The 24,422-nt window shown below is 38.6% G+C and overlaps 1 pseudogene; it reads left to right on the top strand.

Annotated features, from left to right (window-relative positions):
* Positions 1 to 24,422, top strand: part of LOC108718168 — a 100,331-nt pseudogene that overhangs the window by 25,073 nt on the left and 50,836 nt on the right.

Raw genomic sequence — 24,422 nt, 5'->3', positions numbered from 1 at the left:
ATATTCTTAATACAGTTATGGGACCTGTTATCCAGAATTTCTGTACCTTAAGACTAAAAATCATAAAAATATAAAAACAAAATAGGATTTTTTTGCTTCCAACTAAGAATAATTGTCTTAGTTGGGATCAAGTACAAGGCACTGTTTTATTATTAAAAAGAAAAAGAATGTATCATTTTTATAAATTAGAATTACAGGTATGGGATCCGTTATCCTGAAACCCATTATCCAGAAAACTCCAAATTAAGGAAAGGCCGTCTCCCATAGACTCCATTTTATCCAAATAATCCACATTTCTGAAAATTATTTCCTTTTTCTCTGTAATAATAAAACAGTAGCTTGTTCTTGATCCCAACCAATATAGAATTAATCCTTATTGGAGGCAATTGGGGTTATTTAATGTTTAAATTATTTTCTAGTAGACTTAAGGTATAAAGATCCAAATTACGGAAAGATCCCTTGTCCGGAAAACCCCAGGACCTAAGTATTCTGCATAGCAGGTCCCATACCTGTATTTGATTAAAACGGAGTCTTTGTTAGATTACCTTTCCGTAATTCTGAGTTTTCTGGATAACTGATGGCATGCCTGTACACATGCTGCACATATAAGTAAAGGATGACTTTTTCACTAATAGTTCTTTTTTCATAGCATGCATGAATTCAGTGCAGAAGTCTTTGATTTTATAGTGAGAACAGATTAACCCTTTTTTAACATTCACTTCTAGGACGAGATGAGTGGTGATGAAGAAGAAGATGAAATGGATAGTGATGAGAAGCATCAGATGAAAGACCGTATTTCCAACAAGCTCAGAAAAGACCCAAGCAAAACCATAAAGCAAGCAGCAAAGTTTGAGGAAGCAGAGGAAAGAAAAAGTAGTCGCAGGTAGTTAGAAATGTTCTTGAGATCCGCTGCTATGGGATGGGGGAATGTTAAAAGTGCTCATTTTGTGGCTTTAATAGCCATCTATGTAGTTTGGGTGATCAAAGATTAAAGGAATTGTTCAGTATATTGTTCAGTGAAAAAATAAAAACTGGGTAAATAGGCTGTGCAAAATAAAAACATGTTTCTAATATAGATAGTCCAAAATGTAATGTATAAAGGCTGGAGTGACTGGATGTCAAACATAATAGCCAGAACAACACTTCCTGCTTTTCAGCTCTCTTGGTTTCCACTGATTGGTTACCAGACAGTAACCAATCAGTGACTTAAGGGGGGGTCACATGGGTCATAACTGTTGCTTTTGAATCTGAGCTGAATGCTGAGGATCAATTGCAAACTCACTGAACAGTTATGTCCCATGTCGCTGACTAACTCAGAGTTAGAGAGCTGAAAAGCAGGAAGTTGTGTTCTGTTACGTTAGACATCCAGTCACTCCAGCCTTTATACATTACATTTTTGGCTAACTAACTATATTAGAAACATTTTTTATTTTGCACAGTGTATATATTTACCCCGTTTTCATTTTTATACTGAACTGTTCCTTTAAGGATGTAATTTCACTTTTAGAAAACTTGATTGTGTGCTGTGGGGCTGGGACATACTTTACTTGTGTCCATGGAAAACTAATTTAGTGGTTTATAAAGGAAGCTACACAGACACTGGAAACTGGAGGGCCCGTTTTGTCGAATTTAACAATTCCTCAGGACCCAGTGTTAAAGCCCTGTAGACTCATCAACCATGCACCACACTCTGCAACTTCTGCTTGATTAGAAGGTGCAAATTGGGAGGAAGGCAGCCGCCATAGCCCATAGCTCGATTCAGGTAATTATATAGCCAGTATTCTTAGCTTCAAATGAATAAACTTGTGCCATGCTAGCAAATCATCAGGTTTCCAGATGTGAAGTATCCACAAATAAAACCATTTTTGCCATCCTTCATAGTGATAAAATCATTCTGTGCAAATGAGAACCATACAGTTTCTGACATCCCTTCCCCTATATAAAACCATAAAATGTAAAGTTAAAGTACTACTGTGCTTCGTATTGCCCGGTCTGGCAGACTGTTTCAGCAGAGAGACAGTTGCAAGGGTTATGCTTCCTGCAGTGTAAAGGGGAAGTGTGTGCCATCTGCCACCATGTTTGCAGTAAAGAAGCCACAGGTGTGGCAGCTCTTTATCCAAAAAGCTTCGAAAAGCGGGAAGGCCATCTACCAAAGAGTGAATTTTCATAAGATCATTTTAATTTTTTTTAAGTAATTTAGTTTTTCCTTGCAAAACTAAAACAGCAGCTTGTACTTGATGGTAACTAAGCTGCATGAATCCATATTGGTGGTAAAACAATCCTGTTTGGTTTAATTAACGGGTTATTTACTAAACTCTTGGTTTCCACTGATGGGTTACCAGGCCGTACCCTTGCAACTGTCAGTCTCTGCTGAAACAGTCTGCCAGACTGGGCAATACGAAGCACAGTAGTACTTTAACTTTACATTTGATGGTTTTATATAGGGGAAGGTATGTCAGTTTTTTTCCAGTAAAACAGCAGCTTGTACTTGATGGTAACTAAGCTGCATGAATCCATATTGGTGGTAAAACAATCCTATTGGGTTTATTTAGGGGATTATTTACTAAACTCCAGTCTTTTTGGGGCAAAACTCAAATATTTCATTTCATTTTTCAAGATTTATTAAAGTCCGATGAGGCAAAAAAAGCCTGAATCCGGAAATCCGCCATCTCAGACCTGCCGAGGTTGTGTATAAGTCAATGGCAGAGGTCCCTATCCTATTTTGGAAGTTTCTGTGGTCTGCACTGGAATTAGCCAGAAAATCCAACCTTTTCGGGCAAAAATCCGAAAAATTTTTACTTTCCAGGAAAAAGCTAGAAAAAATTGAGCTATTTGAGAAAAAACTCCGGAAAAATTGTACAATTCTGGGTTTTCTAACGATTTTATCTGTTTTTTACCCGAACCGATCAAAATGAGTTTTTTTAATAATAAATAAGGTCAAATTGTGGATAGTTTGGTCGGACTTTTTTTTAATTTAAATAATCAGAAAAATTTGGATTTTAGTAAATAACCCTCTGAATGTTTAAATGATTTTAAACATGTAAGATAGCTGAGCGGTTATTAGAAGAAACACTAGTGACAGTTTCAGGCAGACCAGCTAACTAGCTGTCAGAATATAATTGCTAAGTTCTTATGTGAAGAAGTGACAGCTGCAGGCAGCCATGCAAACGGGATTACTTTGTAGACTGCAAAATATGAGCCTGAGCTTCCCTGAAAAATGAGTGTGCAGATTGTATATCAATAACTACAGTCAAATACATTCAGGCTGTAGCTACTGACAGAGGAGCTGATGTGCACCAATACATTCAGTAAGTGAAATTGAATGTTGGAAAAGAGGAAACACAAAATGACACATGCCCCTGGCATGACCAGTTACTGAAGCTGCTGTAGAAGATGCATTCTGTGATGTGTCCGAAGAAGGTCAAGCACTGAAAAAAATCATGTTTTGATCTTATTTATGTCAAATAAAAATTTAAGCTAATTTTTTTTTTTAAAGGAAAAGCTAATAAATGAATGCATATAAAAGATGAACTACCCCTGTAAACTGTTATCTGGTTTCTAGGGTCAGATTGCCTTAGCAATGTGGCAGTGGTGTAAAGAGATTCTGTCATGATTTTTAAGGTGACTTTTTTTTTATTTTATTTCTAAATGTGTTTATACTGCAAATAATTCACGCTACCATACCTTCCCATTGTTCTGTTGGGAAGGCCGGGGGAAAAAGTAGGGGTTATGTCGCTCCAACTTGCAGGGCAGCATTAAAGAGTGACTGAAGTTTATCAGAGCACAAGTCACATGGATGGGGGCACCTGGGAAACTAACAACATGTCTAGCCTCATGTCAGATTTCAAAAATAAATATTTTAAAAAAAATCTGTTTGCTCTTTTGAAAAACGGATTTCAGTACAGAACTCTGCTGGAGCAGCTCTCATAAATGATGCAGTTTGTAAGAAACATGTTTTTCTATGACAGAATCCCATTAAGTGGCAGGCTGGCAGAGGTAAAGCAGTAGTATTTAAATACAAAAATAAATTATGAGAATTATTAATAACAGAAATCTAGCCTTACAATAAATCAGCTTTCTGGTTGTCGGATAAACAAAATAAAATTATTCATTTCCGTCTGGGAAAAAATGGCCCTTGAAAATCCAATGAGTTAAACTCAGAGATTATCACTGCTAACATCATACATATGATGAATTGCCCCTTTAAGTGGTGTAGATTTGCTCACAAAGCAAATCAGACTGGAATATTTAATGTTTTACATGACCACTAGATGTCTCACTGTAGCTACGATGTTTGTATACTAAGCCTCGTTTCTCTTTCAAATGTAAAAGGTGTGAATTTTGTCAATTCACGGAAGGTTTGGTGAGTATAGTAACTATTTATAATTATATAATTATTTACAAAATACAGAGCAAGTACTTAGGTGAGAGTGTGCATAGGTCATGACTTGGAACTGAAATGCTTTTAATGTTGTTTATGTCATATTGGCAAATCTGTCATTACATTTTTAAAGCTGGCAAGCAATGATGAAAGCCCAGTTAAAGGGCTTGTTCACCGTCCAACACTTTTTCAGTTCAGTTGGTTTCAGATAGATCACCAGAAATAAAGACTTTTTCCAATTACTTTCTATTTTCTGTGTGACCTTTTTTTTAATATTGAATTGTAAAGTTAAATTTTTCACCTTCTAAAGCAGCTCTGGGGGGGGGGGTCGCTGACCCTGCAAACTGTTCTAAATCGATACATTTAGTTGATGCATTTCTTATCTTAGGCAGCTGTTAGAATTGATACAATAGTTGCTAATACTCCAGAGATGCAGCTGAGAAATGTATCAACTCAATGTTGCAAAATTGTAACCGTTCAGAATCTGCACCTGAATTACTGAGCTGCCTGACTCAAACACCAGAGAAAAAAACATTCAACTTTAAACATAGATTTTGAAAAAACATAAAGTTATTGAAAAAAATCTTTATTCCTGAGGAACAATCTGAAAACAATTGGAAACTGGAAAAAAACGTGTTTGGAAGGTGAACAATACCTTTAAAATACACTGGGAAAACCTGTAGAAATTTACAGTTATGTGCGGTAAATAGAAAACTGTCAAAATATTAAAATCACATTGTTTACCTAAAGTGCCACTGGTCTAACACCTCGTTATGAACACAATTCCTTCCCAAGGATAGTTCTCCACATTATTATTGTTGCACTAAAACAGTGTTTCTTATGTGACTCACTGGGATTTTGGTCACTTTGGTGTGACTTTACCAGACCCTTCATACTATTCTTAAAGTGGCAGTCCATTCCCACTCCTGATATGGCTTTAGAGCCAAGGTGGTTTCTGAGATGTATATTTCGCAATGTGGATCAATGATGCCGGGGTCCTGCGCGGTCCCATTTTCTTATACCCGTACCCGACCCATAACCGCAACCCAGTCCTGCAACCCAGAATTATCACTCAATGATCTGCTACCGAACCCATAATAGACTGTTACCTTCGAACCCAGAGACATGTGAAACCAGAAAAGACATAACTTTTGGACAGGAAGTGATGTCCCTCTGCACCGAATCCAAGATAAGATAGAAAAAGAACTGCCACAGTGGTGGGGGTGCTCAAGTCTGCACCTTTGTTGGGTACCCAGCTGGATCACCTGCGGACTGGATGCACGGCCAGGTAATCTGGGACCTTTTGCCCAAAACCCAACCACTTTGTGGGTATTCCACTGGTATCTGTGGGTACGCAACCCGGTACAGGACTCTAGCTGGAGATGCAAAAGTGTGGGTATAAAAACAGATAATTCTCCCTCAAGTTCTTACTGTGGAAGCAGTATAACAGCGCATATAACAGTACTGTTTGCAGCTACCTATAACCGCATCGGGGATTATAGTAGAGATGTCTATGAGGAAAGCCTGTTTGTTAAATAAGGTCAGCGCGGACAGCCCTGGTGGAAAACGATTGGGACCCTAAGGTCTTGTAAGAATTACATTTCTTGCTCTGGTGATTCCTACAAAGTCAGCTGCTATTGTTCTCACAATTGATGCATACTACAGTAGAAATCATTGCTGCACTAAGAAAACAATTGATACATTTAGGAAATATACACATAAAATGGCACAGTTGTAAAATATCTCAAGCCTCCTTTAGAAACCCCTTGGCATTTGTGCCCATGGTGCAAAAACCTTAGGAGCCATGCATGGAGCACTTGTGCTTTGCACCTTGCACTAAATCCACTATTGTTCTGTAGCTTGCATCTCTAAACAATGCATCATTATTCATTATATCATCATTAAGATATAATCAATCCTTATTGGAAGCAAAACCAGCCTATTGGGTTTATTTAATGTTTTCAGGATTTTCTAGTAGATTTAAGGTATGAAGATCCAAATTACAGAAAGATCCGTAATCTGGAATAACCCAGAGCATTCTGGATAACCGGTCCCGTACCTGTACTCTAGGATACAGTTTATTTTCTGCATCTGTAATTTTGTGTCTGTTTAGACTCTCTCCCTCTTTGTTTTTTCTCGCAGTAAGGAGAAAACATTTGAATTTGTGTCTTCCCGTTTTTGGAGAGAATATCGGAACTCCATTTGACCTTAAATTGTGCATTAAAAAGACAAATATGTGTGCTGCTAATCAGTTCTGGGAGGTTTAAAGCCTCTTCTTAACTGGATTTTATTTTTTTTCCACTGGGGCTACTAAAACTGCAGTGTGTGGTACCCAGGTGTTACGTGCAGTTATTGTTCTTCTTTTCCGGTTTGTGGCTAACTCAGCTTTTTATGGCTCAGAGGCTGAGTACGTGTGTGGTCTGTGGGGTTACAGGTGTGATTCTGGCAGGCAGGGCTTTATTGGAGCATGTTTAATAACTTTTACAGTATATGTCTGTCTTAAACAGATGGTTTTGTTTCCTTGTTTTAATGTCTGGACACACACAAATATGTAGGTATGTGATTAAAGTGATACTTTAATTTTAATTGCAATGAAAAGTCATTATCATTTAGAAGGGATACTGGTGCCGTGAAACTGTGTGTAATAAGGTGTAGAGTTGTTTTGGGACAATGTTTATTATTTACGTAAAAAATAAGCGGCACTTTTAGGCTTATGGGGAATCTATTTTCTGTTATCCCGGTGACTTTTTCTACATCCTTTATGGGAACAGAAATGGCATCTCGCTTTATCAAAGGGACTCTGCAATAAGGTAATGGCAGACGAGCAGATTTGTTGCCCAGATTTCAAGCACCACTGTCCTAGAAGACAAAGCAAGATCATTAACCCTTACATTTGTTGTAATTTTGTAAACTATCAAAATGTTATCAAAACTGTAATGTGATTTACATTAACAAAGCCTTATGGACTCTTTAAAAAATGTAATGGGGATTAGAATGAGTTAATTCCATACATTTATTTACAAATGTTTCTGTGCTGGTCACTCAAAAAAAATAACATCAGAATTATTTTGGAACAGGTATGGGACCTGTTATCTATAATGTTTGGGACCTGGGGTTTCCAGATAACGGAACTTTGTTATTTGTGTCTTCATACCTTAAGTCTACTAGAAAATCATTTAAACATTTAAATAAACCCAATAGACTGGTTTTGCTTCCAGTAAGTATAAATTATTTCTTAGTTTGGATCAAGTAGAAAGTACTGTTTTATTATTATAGAGGAAAACAAAATTTGGATTATTTGATTATAATTTGGATAACAATTTGGATTATTTGATTATAATGGGAGACAGCCTTCTCGTAATTCTGAGCTTTTTGAATAACGGGTTTTCTGGATAACGAATTCAATACCCGTATAGGATCTATTTTCCAGAGGTTTTCTGGATAAGGGACCTTTCCATAACATGCATCACTATACCTCTATTTTGGTATGTATTATTACAGAGAAAAGGTAATTTTTTTTTTTTTTAAATTTACACCTATTTGCTTAAAATTTACTTTATGGGAATGGCCTTCCCGTAATTTGGAGCTTTCTGAATAATGGGTTTTCGGATAAGGGATCTCATACCTATATCTACCTGTGAGTAGCACTTTGCAGCACTTCTACAAAGATTATACACATACTATGGTCTGGTGGTTTGATCAGGAGACCTTTAACCTGCCTGTATGTTTTTAGGCATGTGGGAGAAAACCAGAGTACCTAGAGAACCCACACAGGCACAGGGAGAAAATACAAACTAGTGATGTGCGGGTCAGGGTTTTCCTGACCAGCACCCGACCCTAACTCACCCTGCTCCAACCCGCGCCCGCTCGCACCTGTGCTTCCGGGGTCCTTTTATAGACCCGCCCCGCCGATGACGTCACAAAAGGGGCTGGGCGAGCAGACGCGAGACTATGAAACCGGAAGTCGGAAGCCGGCATTTGAAGGTGGCGGGCGGGGAGAGCAGGAGAAGAGCTCAACCCGCATCTGCCTGCCACCCGCAAGGAGCAGTGCGAGGTCGACCCGAGCCCGCCCGACCCGCAGGTATTGGGTCGGCCCGCACATCACTAATACAAACTCTTTGCAGTGCCGGGTCCTAGAATTAATTCCAGACAGAACGCAATGCTAACCATAACGCCACTGTGCTGCCCATATTTGTCTATATTTGTATATTCATTTTATTGGCTTGCTTAATTATACTTGATTTCTTTATTGATCAATTCAGAAATTATTGTTCATTTGCCATATATTAACAGAAAGGTGCTGATGTATATCAAACACATTGGAAATTTTTATTAACATTGGAAATTTTTATTTTTATTAACACAGTTATCATTATTGATGGTTTCAGCCAAAAACAGGGAATGCTTTTTTGGATCCTCTAAACAACCCTGGTATATGTGTAACACACAGGGCATAAGGGGCAATAACTCATACCGTTATAGCTGTCAGACAGAAGTTTTAACTGCCCATTAAAACAAGAGTCATTTTTTTGCATGTAGTTCCAATAAGAAGTAATACTTTGCTAAAAATGTTTCAATGCTGCAGATGTAAAGTTATCCTCTAGATGGTGCTCCTTGACTGTTGAACGCATTTTGCCTATGATCTTTCTTTTCTTGTTTTTATACCTGTGCATGCCACTATCTATCTATAAAAATGCAAATGATGCCCACGCTAAAAGCTTAATTAAATAATTAGGCTAGAAATGTTGTACATTATATTTTGGGCTTCTGTACCAGCCTAAGGCAACCACAGCCCTTTGGCAGTAAAGATCTGTGTCTCCAAAGATGCCCCAGTAGCTCCCCATCTTCTTTTCTGCTGATTCACTGCACATGCTCTGTGCTGCTGTCACTTACTGAGCTTAGGGACCCACTCACAATATACAGTACATATAAAATATAAATTTCACAATATAAGACTGATTAGTAATTAATACAGATAATTACTACATGGCAGCACAGAAACCAGTGCAATTAGCATCAGCATTTATTAATCAGCCCTGTAGCATCAGCTTATATTACAGGGGAAGCTCATTTTATGCTGGATAATTAGTGACGACCCCTAAGCTTAGCTTCTCAACAGCTGCTCAGAGCCCACTGAGCATGTGAGTGTCAGACACTTTCCAAGATGGTGACCCCCTGTGACAAGTTTGAAGTTCTGGATCATTGATGTTATTCTGGTGCAAAAAGGTTGTTATACAAAAGATGGCATTTTCCTTTAAACCACTTAAAGTCCGGTTGCATGGCCAATAGTGTGAGGGCCAGCACTCCGTAATTGAAACATTAATAAAGTTTCTTTATTCTACCATGTTACTGTGATTCTGGGTCTCTGACCCTATGATGTAATGCAGTATAATGAGCACAATTAAAGACTGTAAAAACTTAATTTATAAATAAGAGTAAAAGGGGGTAATTGAGGTATGTTGACAATGTACTTTAGGTTGTATTTTCTTTACAAGCATACGTAGTGGCTCTTGTCACTGTAGAGGGTAGGGTATTAAATAGCAACCCACCAGTGAATAAAGTTACTGATGCATATGTATGATCAAAAATTTTAAATATTTGATTAAATTAGAGTCTATGGGAGATGGTCTTCCGGTAATTCAGAGCTTTCTAGATAATGGGTTTCCTGATAATTAATCCTATACCTGTATGGACAAAATTGTAGTGAAATGCAGAACATGATGGGCTAGTTTGGGCACATAAAATAATATGGATAGATTTATATCACTGCCTACACCTGGTGATGGTAGGGAGAACCCCAACTGAAACACATTCTAAGGTAATTGCTGGCAATAAACATGTTTTTGTACTCGGTCTGTGCAATATTCACCTTTTTCTGCTAACTGAACCCAGCTTTCATTTTTATGTTTTAAAGGAGAGACTGTCTTTGACCCCCTCCTCCCCTTGAAGGATGTTTGGCAATGTAGATAGCTTCTAATCAACTTGTCTTTCCGAAACCTTACGTGGCCAGACTTTTGTTTTCACAAAGTGGCAAATAGGTGACTATTCACTAGGCTGAATTATTCGCTGGAGCAAGGGGAGAGATCATTTCAGCCTGTGAGGAGAAACAGCTCCCTGTCAGAAGTCAGACATAGTGTGCACGGCACACATGGCATATTTTCTCCAGACTTGGCCAGCAGCCCAGTTCACCCCATACACTCTCCCTTAACAGGCCTACTGTCTGCAAATAGCAGGGATTAAGGCCCTACAAGAACCATTCCATTTGTTGAAAGGAAACACTACGACATATGGATAATTAAGAACTGCTGGAGTTGTACTGACAAGAAGTGTTTGAGAGGAAAAATCAGCTAACTAGATTAATCTGTTCATTAACGTTTGTTGTGTCTGCGCTGTGGAATTGCGTTTTAGCCTTTGCAGTAGTAAAATAACTTTAGGTTTTAGACTGCTACCAATCAGGGAAGACCTTCAAATGAACCTCTGTTAGGGCTCAGGGAAGGCTTTGTCATATCATATTGTATCAAACATAGCCCTATATGTTATACTAAGTTTGCCCAGTAGCCCATACCCCCCCCCCCCCCCCAAAAAAAAAATTCTGCGCCAAACGTATGAAACCACCTTTGGCTGCTTTGTGACAATATCCGCACATTGATGTTTCACAGCTCTTGCCTGAAAACCTGCTCAAGTGCATGAATGGTGAGAATTAGTGATCTCTGGGTCAACAAAAAAAATTGACCGCTTCCAAACCTAACCTGAGCCCTCCTAACCCAAATCCTACCCTGAACGGCCACTTTATTTATAGACCCATGCCCGATCTGCCTATCTCTGATGTCACAAAAGGGGATGGGGCAGGTGTGCACCCATAAATAGACATGGCTAGATATAAATTGGACTTGCTGAAAAATTCCATTGGGCCATAACTTCAGTTCCGTCACAGTGGGGCTGCCCACTCTCTAACATGAGTAACAACAGGTATGGGATCCTTTTTCCGGAAATCTGTTATCCAGAAAGCTCCGAATTACAGGAAGCCTGTCTCCCACTGACTCTATTTTATCCAAAACCAATTTTTAAAAAATAATTTCCTTTTTCTCTGTAATGATAACATAGTACCTTGTACTTGATCCAAACGAAGATATGATTAATTCTTAGATGGGTAAGAGAGAAGATGAAGCTTGCCCCAGGTGTGGAACCAATATGTCCGGCTTCTTACATATGATCTGGGATTGCCCAGCAATAGCTAACTTTTGGTCGCAAATAATGGCCACACTAGCAAATACACTAGACCACCCACAATTACTTCTTACCCATGGTATGTCTACTGGGAGTAGTGGACCACCTGGTACATACGGTACATGCAAGATTGCGGTTCCGGGTCTTGTTCTTTTATGCTGGATGGGGTCTAACACACTCACAATAGATTCCTGGATTAACCTAATCTATCAAACAATACCTAAAGTTAAATAAATTTACCTATGAAGCCAGAGGCAGCGCAACTAAATTTGAAAAAATATGGAGTCCCTGGTGGGAGTCAGGGCCTGGGGCAGAACCAAGCGATACCGATGGTAGGGTATGATGTATTACATATACAAATCTGTATTATCTACTAAAGCTTGCAATGTTGTGTTCCCTGTTGTTTCCATAGGGAAACAAAAGTAAACATAACCAGAGAGTAATTTTAAACACAAATGTTTATTGCTTGTATTGTTACAAAAATTAAAAGAAATAACGTTTACCTTAAAAAAAAAAGATATAATTAATTCTTATTGGAAGCAAAACCATCCTATTAGGTTTATTTAATATTTACATGTTTTTCTAGTAGACTTTAGGTATGAAGTTCCAAATTATCGAAAGACCCCTCATATAGAAAACCCCAGGTCTCAAGCATTCTGGATAACAGGTCTCGTACCTGTACTATGATCAGACAGATAAGGCAGATATTCAGTAAGCTCCATGGGAGGTTGCTTATTGGAAAGGCGACATATGTTTTTTATGGGCCGAATACAAAGTCCCAACCCCTCATTCTTCTACCCCAGATAAATATGGGGTGATTCTTCCCCTTCCTACACACACCAAGCACATGTGTAATACTACCGGTGAAAAAGACTTTGTGTATATAGATGCCTGGTCTTACAAGGATTCTATCGTTGCCTAACTAGACAGAAGCTCGTTTAACAGCTTAAGAGAAACAGATTAAAAAAATGTAAAGACAACTTCAACATTTATGAGAATGAATGTGCCAATTAGGAGAACTAAAGAATATGAGTATGACTAGAAGTGCTGTATTTTTTTACACTGAAATTACGGTATCAGCCAAGGGGTTCAGCAAACCAGTAATGGTAGTGATCCATGCCATGGCTTGTACACAGTAGCCACTTTACTTCTCCTTTAAAGTTACCCACCTTTTGGAAGCTTGTCTGAACACACAACTGTATGATGTCTTTAAGGGCCCATTATCGAGTCTCTGGAAAAGCCGCTTACTCCTTCCTAGGTCTGTATCAAAAAAGGCTGTATCCCTTTGTTACAAAAGATCTATCAGATCCATTTTGTTTTCCATTTCTTTTCCACTCACCACTAATTACCAGTTTTCCTTCTGAGCTTTCCTGTCTAATTGCTAGAGAATTAGGGTTGGAACTGTAAATGAGTGGAAGCTGGGAATATGCATGCTATGGCTTTTTTTTACTGTGCCTTAAAAAAAATGCATTCCATCAAATGTTTTTACATATTTAGGGACATGTTGAAAATGCATAGAGGTGCAGGCACTCTACTCTTTTGGATGACTGGCAACGTCCTAAAGTCAGACCTGCTATAGTACATTAAACACAATCACAGATTGTTTAGGCACAAAACTATATCCCAGCCGAGGTTTTTCTTGGCTCTGCATCAAAGCATATCTTAAGGTATAGTGTTAGCCTAGTACAAAGACTGGATTGTTGGTGTGGTGCATTTTATCCTGCTGCTGCTTGGCACAACTCAGTGTGTTTTTACATTGAGTTTTTTTTCTGTGAGCACTTGTCTAGTCACCTGAAAAAAAAAATGCTTAGATGACCCATGAAAATGAATTTAGTGTGATGGAAGTTGAGAAAGTGTAATCTGTATTACAGTGGATTGTTTGCATAGCACAGAGTGGAAGATATCATTTCAAAGCCATACAGAACCCTCAGTTGTTAGGCAGCACATGTGGTTTTTCAGTATTTTAATTACAAAAACATTGTGCACTAAAGTGGCATTTTACAGATCCACTGGTTTGGTTGGTACACACGTTTAATAGTTTAGTTCTCATCTTTTATTTTAGCTCAGAAAACGAAACTGTTGCTTACAACGTTTATTTTTAATTATTTAAATGGGTATATTTAAAGTGTCCAGTAAACAGAGCGCTCATAGAATCCATACTAAAGCCAAAGAGTGAAGGGAGCCATACATAAAGTAAGCCAATCAGGCATGCTCTCCAAATGAAGGGACAGAGAGTGTATAAGGGACCATACATGGTATGACTGCCTTTCTCTTGTTTTAACCTTTGGTAAGTGTATGGTCAGCTTAAGAGTAAAGACTTTTATTACTTAACAAAACATGTCTGACGCACAAAATGTGTAAGGCTGTAATTTTCCTACTGTTTCTTAATCTGAGATTTCTTTCTGAAGCAGACACTAGCTGTAGGGTCCCCTTTGTCAGTTGCTGCAGTATTGTTCTCCACCCCCCCCCATAGAATCAATAGAACCCATCGCTTTTCTGCTGGAAAAAATGGCAACAACCTGCAATTATGATTGAATCATGGGGACTACAACACTGCATTGTGCGTAAAAAAAATGCTTGGCTCTTGCCCTCAATATAACATTTCTTATATTTAATTATGCATTTAAAATACTGTTGCAATGAGGCTCAAATAGGCAAAGTTGCTCTGTAGCAGAGGTCTTCACACTTCTTGTTTAAAGAATTTCCCCCTTTACTTTCCAACAGTTGGCTTAGGCCCTCTTAGTTCAGAGCCACATTACAATCATATGAAATTTCACCAGTCAGTCTTCTATGGCTTCATAGTTACCAAAGATAATAACTAATCAATCACTGATTTTACCCTAGCTGGTCCACTTCAACATTTTGTTTTGCACCTCCATATGCGTGCCATACCTGCACTGATCTATGGTATTTTTCTGCTTCTGTTTTGTTTCTTGAATCACTATGCGCTTTTACCACTGGAAGAAAAAACAATGCCACAGTTAACCTATGTAATTCTATTTTTATTTTCTGCTGTTCCAGTTTAATAGACCACTGTTATACAGGTATAGGATCCCTTATCCGGAAACCCGATATCCAGAAAGCTCCGAATTACGGAATGGCTGTCTCCCATAGACTCCATTTTATCCAAATAATCCAAATTTTTAAAAACGATTTCCTTTTTCTCTGTAATACTAAAACAGTACCTTGTACTTGATCCCAACTAAGATATAATTAATCCTTATTGGAAGCAAAACCAGCCTATTAGGTTTATTTAATGTTTAAATGAATTTCTAGTAGACTTAAAGCATGAAGACCCAAATTACAGAAAGATCCGTTATCCGGAAAATCCCAGGTCCCGAGCATTCTGGATAACAGGTCCCATACCTGTATCAGGATGTGCATACTGTGGTGGTACAGCCATTGAGTACTTGCCCACATATGCATTCACAAAGTTGAGCCTTTTTTAAGAAACTGTTTTTGTGTCCTATATCTATATTTCCATGCCCCTACAGTTATCTTGTTTTTGTGTCCTATATCTATATTTCCAAGCCCCTACAGTTATATTGTTTTTATGTCCTAATAAATATTTCCAAGTTCCTACAGTTATCCTTAGATTGTCCTAGAGTAAAAGACTCTTCATTTCACCTTTTTCTTCTATCCAATTTGCATTCAAAGAAATAATTTTGAATTCATCTCTTTAATTGCTCGTGGCCTTGTCAGACAATGTCTAGGTAATTATACGGCCCATTCATAAGTGCATGTCTCATGCATTCCATCTACATTTTTGTAGTTGGGGAATCTCTACAGTACAACACTCCTTCAACTTTCAGAGAAAAACTGCAAGCAAATCTGCAACGGATATGTAGCTCTAAAATGTTGGTCTATTTGTAAATCCCCTCTATTCACCTTAGTCCTGATTGGTACCAGTAGATTTAATTGATAAATTGAACGTCAATTCAATGTAATTCAGTTTATAAACCTTTACATTCTGCTTATCCATTTTCTTCTATTATCTTTTATATCTTGTTAAGCTGTCAGAAATAGGAGAAGCCAAATAAAAGTTCCTAGATATTTGATGTCCACTAATTGCAGCCAGTCCATGTTGGGTGCATGCTGTTGAGCAGCCTTGTCAGGTTAAATACAGAGTGCACTGCTGTCACAGCTGATTAATTTTACACCAGAAGTATTTTTAATGAGGAATAAATCAACAGTACAGAATGTTTGAAGTCCTCTTTTGTCTTAATGATAAGCAGCCATACTGAGCTCATTGAGGGAAAAAAAACGTTGCTTGAGTAAAATGCCTCTTGTTAAACAGTATGAAAAGCTGAAGGTCACCATTACGTCATTTATCTGTTAATTGGTTAGACCTGTCATTTGTTAATTTGACTAATCCAGGAGTCTTTGAACCACGTGTTAAAAGGCCACTGAGATGAAAGAAGAGCTCAGTTTACCAGGGAGAACCGTGAAAATTACATTTTGGAAAGCAAATTACATGACTTCTTTAAAAAAAAACTAGAGCTATTTTTATATTATTAAAGGGGCAGTGTGAACCTAAATACACCTTTGCTAAAAAATTAGCACTATAAATAGGACTTACATTACATACTTTCTATAGTTTTAATTATTTAAAAATCTTCATTTTTCTTCCAAACCCCTCCTCCCCCTAATATAAATAACTAATTTGAAAGTCTGGTTATTATGACTAAACTTCAATGTGCTTGTGTGTGTAAATTTAGTTCTGTGGCCTGTACAGACTGGATCAATAGCAGCATGGAGGGGATCATGAAACTTGAAGAGTTGTCAAACAGGCAGGGATCAGGGCAGGCAGCAGCAGAGCAAAACGAGGAGGATGTCAAGGTCATAACTGAAATTTTACTTGTGGTAGTTTCGAAAAAAACGAGTAGAAGCCGGAACAGAAAGAGATGGCTTGGGCAACGTAGTCATAAAGTAGGCACAGCCAGGACTAACAGGCTAGAACTTATCGCAGGAAAATTGCTAAATTCCTGCCCAGAACCTTAAAAGTGCAAATTACATAAAAACACAACTGTTATATTTGTGTCAGTTCCAGCACAACGTTCGTGTGAATTATTTCTTATGACTGTTTCTCAGTCCACGGCAATGCCTATGCATCAACATGCCCTCAGCATGAACTAGAAGGTACTGAGCATCCCTCGCTGAACATGTATGGCCAAGCAAGGTATTTTATGGTGTTAAACCTTTCCACTCCTTCAGTACTATAATGCAATTATCCTATTTTTGTGCATTCGTAGTGTTCTCCAGTCTCTCAATCTTTAACTTTTCTTACCCCAACCTGAGTTTTCAGCGCTCTTAAAAGTATTGCTAATCAGTACAATTTGATCAGCAGAATGCTGTAGCAGCTCTTTTGAAGCATTATCCTGAACTGACCTGATATTTCTCCAGCATTTTTACACACATGGTATATAAAAAGAAAATGAATTTCATAAACCTCAAATACTGAAGAACATTTTTATAAGCAAAGTTAAAATATTCCAGACTTTGTTTTTTTTATACATAAATTTATAGAATTGGAGAATTATGGAGGCTCTGTTGAATAGATAAAACCATATTGTAGAAGTATATTGTCCTCTCCCTTTTTACCAGAATAGTGATTACTTTTATATTTGCCTGCAACTAAATGGGGTTTTGTAAATGATGGTGGAAAAGCAAATGGAATTCAAGGAAATCTTAATGATCATAGCTATTTATTACCTAAGAATATGGCACATTTTATTTTGTTGAATTTATAGTGATAATAAGTGTAATTATTTTGCTTGGCTGATATCTGGGGCATTAAAGATCCAGTTAGGCGTTACCTACATTTCTATTGTGAGCAGGGGAGCCACAGCAGTTGATGGGGAAACCCCACAGTGGTTGGTTGCACCACAGGGTAAGGAGGTTTGATCCAGCTTCAAGATCTAATCCTCAAAGCTTTGTACTATTTTTGCAGTTTCTGAATTCCAAGTGACCTTCAGTTAAGCTTTATCAGCAAAGCTTCTTGTTGCATACAGTGCCTATAAAATGTATTCATTCCTTTTGAAAAGTTTAATTTTTTTTCTTTGTTCTAGAACTTTTTGATTTTATTTAGTTTTTTTGACACTTTCTCGTCAATGTGAAAACAAATCTCTGTGTAAGATGATTTGTTAATTATAATGGAAAGAAAAAAAAAATAAATGACATAGGTTTACACCTGCTTTAATATGATACACCTAACACTTTAATGGCAATATTCTTCTAATCTGTACGATGGTACACAAGCAAGCAAATTATGAAGCTTATACAACAAAAAAATTAATTTGTTTGAAATTAACCCTTTGGGCTTATTTTGGCATCTCAGTCACTCTGTTCATACTAGTTTTTAAAAGCACATGATTACAAACACCCTATCCCCACCATGAAGCATGATAGTGTCAGCATCATGTTATGGGGATGCTTCTTTGTGCCAGGCTCTGAGTTTCTGAAGGTACAATGAATGCAGCAAAACACTGAGGTTCTGGATTAAAACCTGGTACAATCTGCAAGAAACCTGAGCCATGGGAGAGAATGCGCCTAATGATTCTTGAAAAAGGCAATTTACCAACTATCCCTATGTATCCTAACAGAGGTTGAGCAGTTTTGCAAATAGGAAATGTGTCTAGATTTGCAAAGCTTTTGATAGTCCCTACCTACCCAACTTCAGAAGAGGGAAAAAAAATCCTTCCTGATGCCAAAAGGGCAATCTGGCCACTTCAGGAACCAATATTGTACCATGAATTGCATCTTTTATGTAGCTGCCAGCACAATCACTTTATGTTAGGGTCTGGCCACACAAGCAGATTCAGGGAAATTAGTCCCCCCACCAGTACATTGCATCCCTTGAACATAAGGTAAGAAGGTTTCATCTTAAGGGTCTGGCCACACCAGCAGATTTGGGGAGATTAGCCGGGGCAGCAACCTCCCCGAACTGCCCTCCGCTGGCTAAAATGAATATAGCCTGCGGCAATGCACACACAGCGCTTCGTTTTCCGAAGTAGCCGAAGTTTCCTTGTAAAGGCAACTTCGGACGACTTCGGAAGACGAAGCAACGCATGTACATTGCCGCAGGTGATTTTCATTTTAGGCGGTGGAGGGCAGGAGGAAGGCAGTTCAGGGAGGTTGCTGCTTCGAAAAAAGAGATTTGTTGCTGGGGCGGCTAATCTCCTCGAATCTGCTTGTAATCTCCGAAGAATAAGATTTGTTGCTGGGGCGGCTAATGCCCCCGAAATCTGCTCGTGTGGCCAGATCTTTAAAATGAAACCTTCTTACCTTATGCTCAAGGGATGCACTTGTATACGCTGGAAAATCTACTGGTAAACAAGGCCCCATAGACTTTATTGCATGCCCCCCTGAAATATTTATACACTGTGAACATTTTCCTACTTTAAGTGCCCTTCCCAGAAATAAAGATATAAATAGTAGTTCTTCCTCGTGCCTAGGTCCTTGTCTATCAAGGATATGCCCTTCTTAGTCCCATTTCAAAGAAGAACCCAGTTCTAGTCAGCTGAATGACCTCTACAGCATATCCATATTGAGAATTTTTTTGTTTTTTTTTAAAAGAAGTTATACAGCCTCATTAATGCAGACTGTGAGTTATATACAGGTGCAGTTCGATAAACTGCTTTTCTAGTAGGGATGCACCCAATCCACTATTTTAGGATCCGGCTGAAACCTGAATTCTTTGTGAAAGATTAGGCCGAATCCAAACCCTAATTTGCATATGTAATTTAGGGAAACAATGGGTAAAGGGTAAAGGTTTTTTTTTTTACTTGTTTATGTGATGAAAAGTCACATGATTTTTTGGTTCGTATTCGGTTCGGCCAGGCACATGGATTCAGCCTAATCCAAATCCTGCTGAAAAAAGATGTCTTTGCCGTATCCCAATCCGAATCCTGGATTCAGTCCATCCCTATTTTCTAAATCACTAGATTTAACTGCTCTCATTTTAAAACAGTATACATTGATTTGCTATTCAATTCAGATATGGTTTCTGAGAGTGTGATTGCATACTACAGTTTTGGTGTTGGAGCACAAGTTACAGTGAATACCAGGGCCGGAACTAGGGGTAGGCAGAGTAGGCACGTGCCCAGGGCACAAAGCTGGGGGGTGCCAGGCACGTACCTGCTCTGTCGCCTTCCCCATGTCCGGTCCCCTCACTCCCCGTCTTCCTGCACGAAGATTGACGCTTCTGCACATGCACGCCGGCGTTAACACGCACATGCGGGCCGGTGTTAACACGCACATGCGCGCCAGTGTCGACTTGCACATGCGAGCTGGCGTCAACCTGCGCACACTAAGCTGGCGTCAACCTGCGCACACTAAGCTGGCGCCGCGTCAGACCAGGTTGCCTAGGGTGCCTGCCCAGTGTGGCCCAGTTCTGGTGAATACAATAGAGTGATTTTCTTTGTGAGCATTCATTCTGACTGCACATAGAAATTGAATGTTTTCCCCCAGCCTGTTCTCTCTATATTGATAGTGATGCTTGGGTTGATGAAATTGTTGACCAGCACTGATAACTCTCCCTATCCCAACCCAAACTGAGCCTGACCCAACATTTTATAAATTAAATCTTACAGAGTAGATTGAGCTGGGAAGGTTTGACAGAGAAAACTGTAACGGCATGCCATTTTGTCAACTTTGGTGTAATCTGTTGCCATCGGTATGCTAGGATGCAATAAGAAAGCTGTTACCTTTTTATTTATAGCTTTGATATTTGAAACTTTGCAATTAGAATTCCAAGTAATAATTATTATGTGGGTGTTGCACGTCTTGCAAAAAAGAAAGATTAGACTTTTCATATTCTTGTCAGTGTCACTTTCCTGAAGGAGGATAGCTATCATCAAATTAATTAGTGTCCATTGATTTCAACACACTCATAAATGAACAAATACAAATTATATTCATATATTTACCAAAGTGTTTTCATTGAAAAAAAATGTTTGGGCTCAAGTTTGTTCTTGAATTTAATGTCAAGAGGAAAAAAAAGTAAAAAAAAAAAACAATAAGCAGTAACCAAAATAATTTTATTTAAAAACAATTGTGCTGTTTTCTAAACTAGTTAAAAATGGAAACAGATTTGTACATTTTATGAGACTTGCCATATCCTGGATGGAATTAATTGGGCCGCATAGTTTTGTGTCATCTGCAATCACTGATACATTACTTACAATACTCTTCCCCAAGTCATTAATGAACAAGTTAAATAAAAGTGGACCCAATACAGATCCCTGAGATACCCCACTAAGAACCTTATTACAAGTAGAGAAGTTACCATTAACAACCACTCTTTGTACCCAGTTTCCTATCCATGTGCAAACAACGTCATTAACTAAATTAATTAATGTCATTAATTAAATAATATTGATTGGAGCTTTCCTCCAATCAATAGGTATCATAGTCTGAGAAAATCATAAATATAGGCCGGTCTAAAACGGAACCAAGCTTCAGTTAAAACCCGTGGGTGTATTCCATCTAGCCCTGGTGACTTGTTCCCATTCATTTTTAGTAAAGCTTCATGAACCATATCCTGAGTCAGCCTCTGACTAGATTGAGCTGAGCCGACAGTGCAGCTATGAGCTGGGTCTAGAAGCTCTGACTCCTCTATTGAATTCACTGAAGAAAAGAACTGATTTAGCACATTTGCAACCATACTGGTAACATTATTTAAAGGAGGCACACTCTCAACCTGCATCTTTTTACTATTAATATCCTTAAAAAACTTTTTAGGGTTAGTCTTAGCCTTTGCTGCAATGCACTCATTTCCAATCTTTCCCTTCCAGATTGCTGTTTACAACATTTATTATAGTGTTAAATATGTTAAATGCAGCTTCTGTACCCACAGACTTGTAGTTTTTAAATCTTTTTCTCTTTATTTCTATTAACTTTTTTACCTCTAAATTAATCCACAAAGGGTGTTTCTTGCTGTTTTTTTCATTAACTTCTTAAAGCGATACCGACACATTCCTATAAAAAGCATAGGAACGTGTCAGTATCAAGTATGTGCTGCACACAGAATAGTTCCCCTCAAAGCCTCCCCCAGCACTGCAAACCTGTCTTAACCTGACCCTCCGACACGGCTAAACGTTTTTTGGTGCTGTTTCAGTGACACTGGGCTGGGGGCTGCGCAATCCTTCCATAGGCTAATTACGATTGAAAACAGGACTTCAGCCAATAGAAGGATTGATCCAACCCCTGCCCTCAACAACCTGTGCCATAAAAACATACATTTAATACTGGTACCATATTGCATATATGACATGTGATCCTCCCTGTCCTTAACAGTACCCCCAACCATATCTTCTACCCCATTTTCCATTCCTATGCCCACGGCCTCATCTAACCTATCTTCCACTGAATCTTTTACTGCACCTTCCCCTTCATGCCTAGTTTAAAATCTCCTCCAACCACCTTGCCATCTTCTCCCCCAAACCATCATCATTGAGATGCAGCCCATCCCTGGCAAAGATCCTGTAGCCAATTGAGAAATCAGGCCAGTTCTCCAAAATCCCAAAGCCCTCCTTTCTACACCAATCTCTCAGCCACGCATTAATCTCACTAAGCGCCCACTTAACATTGCTGGTGGCACAGGTAATATCTCTGAGAAAATTACCTTGGAAGTTCTTGCCCTCAACTCTTGACCTAATTTTTAAAAATCATTCTTGATGACTCCCCCCCCAACTTTGTCATTGGTACCTATGTGTCCCAAGACCATTGGGTCTTTCCTTGTTCCACCACATACCTAACCCTAGCACCAAGCATGAGTGGTCCTTACGACAGATGACCCTATCCACCTTTCTAATAACTGAATCCCCTTTAGCTAAAACCTGCCTTTACTTCCTCGCACTCCCTCCACGACCCGTATAAGAGACACTGCCTCCCGTGGCGCACTGGGAATCAGCCTGCTCCATACACGCAACGTCATCGATGTCCTCCCCTGCATCTCCACCCAAAATGGCAAATCTGTTGCCCTTAGAGTTTGTAGTTCATTCCAAGATGAAAATCCATCTGCATCTCTCACATCTAAATACTGCATGGAACTGCTGCTCCAACACCACATACATGTGACAAGACGCACACTGAATGATTCCAGCAAACCCACTTGCACTCATATTTACACTGGGAACTTACAGTCTCCCAAGTGCAGTTCCTCAAAAATGCCTTTTTAGTTTTCAATACCTTATGGTTTTTAACTCTGCTAAACACTTAATTCAAATGCAACACTTGCTTAGCAGCTCCCACACTCGCTGTGCAGACAGAAACATATTGAGCATTATTTAAGAGTATTCGGATTAAACAGAATCCAAGAGCCTGACTGAACCAAATCAGACTCTTTAGGTCACATGATTTAGGGGTTGAATTTTTTTCCATGAGCTGACTTTGTTTCCCACTTCAGTACCCTAATTTGCATTTGCAAAGTAGGGTTCAGATTCAGCCAAATCTTTTCTGAAATATTCGGTGGCTCAGCTAAATCCACAAAATAAGAATTTGGTGCATCCCTAATTGTGGTATTTGCATTTGTTAACATGCAATTGTATAATAAGTAGTTTCCTATCACATAGCCTTAGAGTAGGCTGGTGAAGTAGAAGTAGAAAGTGACTTTACTTTCATTTTTAGATTTTGCCCTGTAAGAAATAACACACATCTTTCCAAATTCAATCAGTTGACAAAAAAGTATTTTCAGCATAAGCCCTATTCATTGAACTAATGCTGAAAAGGGTTTATACTTCCCCTTTTAATGATGCACTTTAAAGCTAATATGGAAGGGCTTGAACAGAAAAAATATAGAAAAAAAAAAGAATCATTCTATGACATTAACAACTATGTTGCATTTTCAGTCCAATGCTGGTAAGAGCCAAAGACTAGATGCAAATGTATGACTTTCATCAGAATAATACAGAAATGACATATTGAGGATAACTTTGCCTTTTAGAGGTAGCTAAATTAGATGACATATAATGCTGCCTGAAAACAGACTAAAGTGATTAAGAAAAATTAAAATACCATGCTGCGTAGCATATGGCCAAAAACAAGTATCTTTTGTTCCAGCGTGGGATGCCTCAAATTTCTGGGAATTTAGCCCAGACACAACAGCTTACCTGTGCCATGTGGCCAGGCAGATTTGGCCATATGGTATTGAGGCTGTCAGAGTTTATAAGGAAGATAATGCTGGTTTGCAGACAATATTACTGCACTGAGCTTTACCAGACCTTTTATAATCAGTAAGTTAGATGGTGAATGCTAGCAGCCATTACTTTGTTTGAATGTTAAATTTAAAAGTCAACCCTTTTATTGTTCCTTATTAACAATACACCAGATTTGCCAAACTTTGGTCCGTGGGCCACAGGATAATAAATAGGGGGGGGAGTCAAAAACATTTTGGACAATGTGAATTTGAAAACAAAAATCTGGCCCTTTACTGTATGTTTTCAAAAGTTTATTTATGAATTTGCTATAGCTGTGTGCTTGGTTCAACAGTACTCTAAGGACAACTATACTTTTTTTACCTTTTTATTTTTCACTTTGAATTTGTTGGATCTATTCAGAAAGGGATCTCCCCACCAAGCTTACGTTGTTAGGTATTGCTGGCTCAGCTTGCTGCTTTAACCTTGTCTTTACAACACTCTCATGTTGGCTTTCCACAACCTTCCTTATTTCCCATAGCCCTCCTACTGTGTCATAATCTCCAAACAAAAGCCAAGCAAGGGGGAGTTGCTTAGCATTCCAGAAGGCATAAACTGACATGACCAGCTGAATGGGGAAATAAATATAAGTCAGCAGCGTTGACAGCAGGCACACAAGC

This window comes from Xenopus laevis, chromosome 1L (assembly GCF_017654675.1).
Source record: "Xenopus laevis strain J_2021 chromosome 1L, Xenopus_laevis_v10.1, whole genome shotgun sequence".
In the NCBI taxonomy this organism is placed as follows: Eukaryota; Metazoa; Chordata; class Amphibia; order Anura; family Pipidae; genus Xenopus; species Xenopus laevis.
The sequence above is the reverse complement of the archived record's forward strand: the minus strand, read 5'-3'. Positions and strand labels throughout refer to the sequence as shown.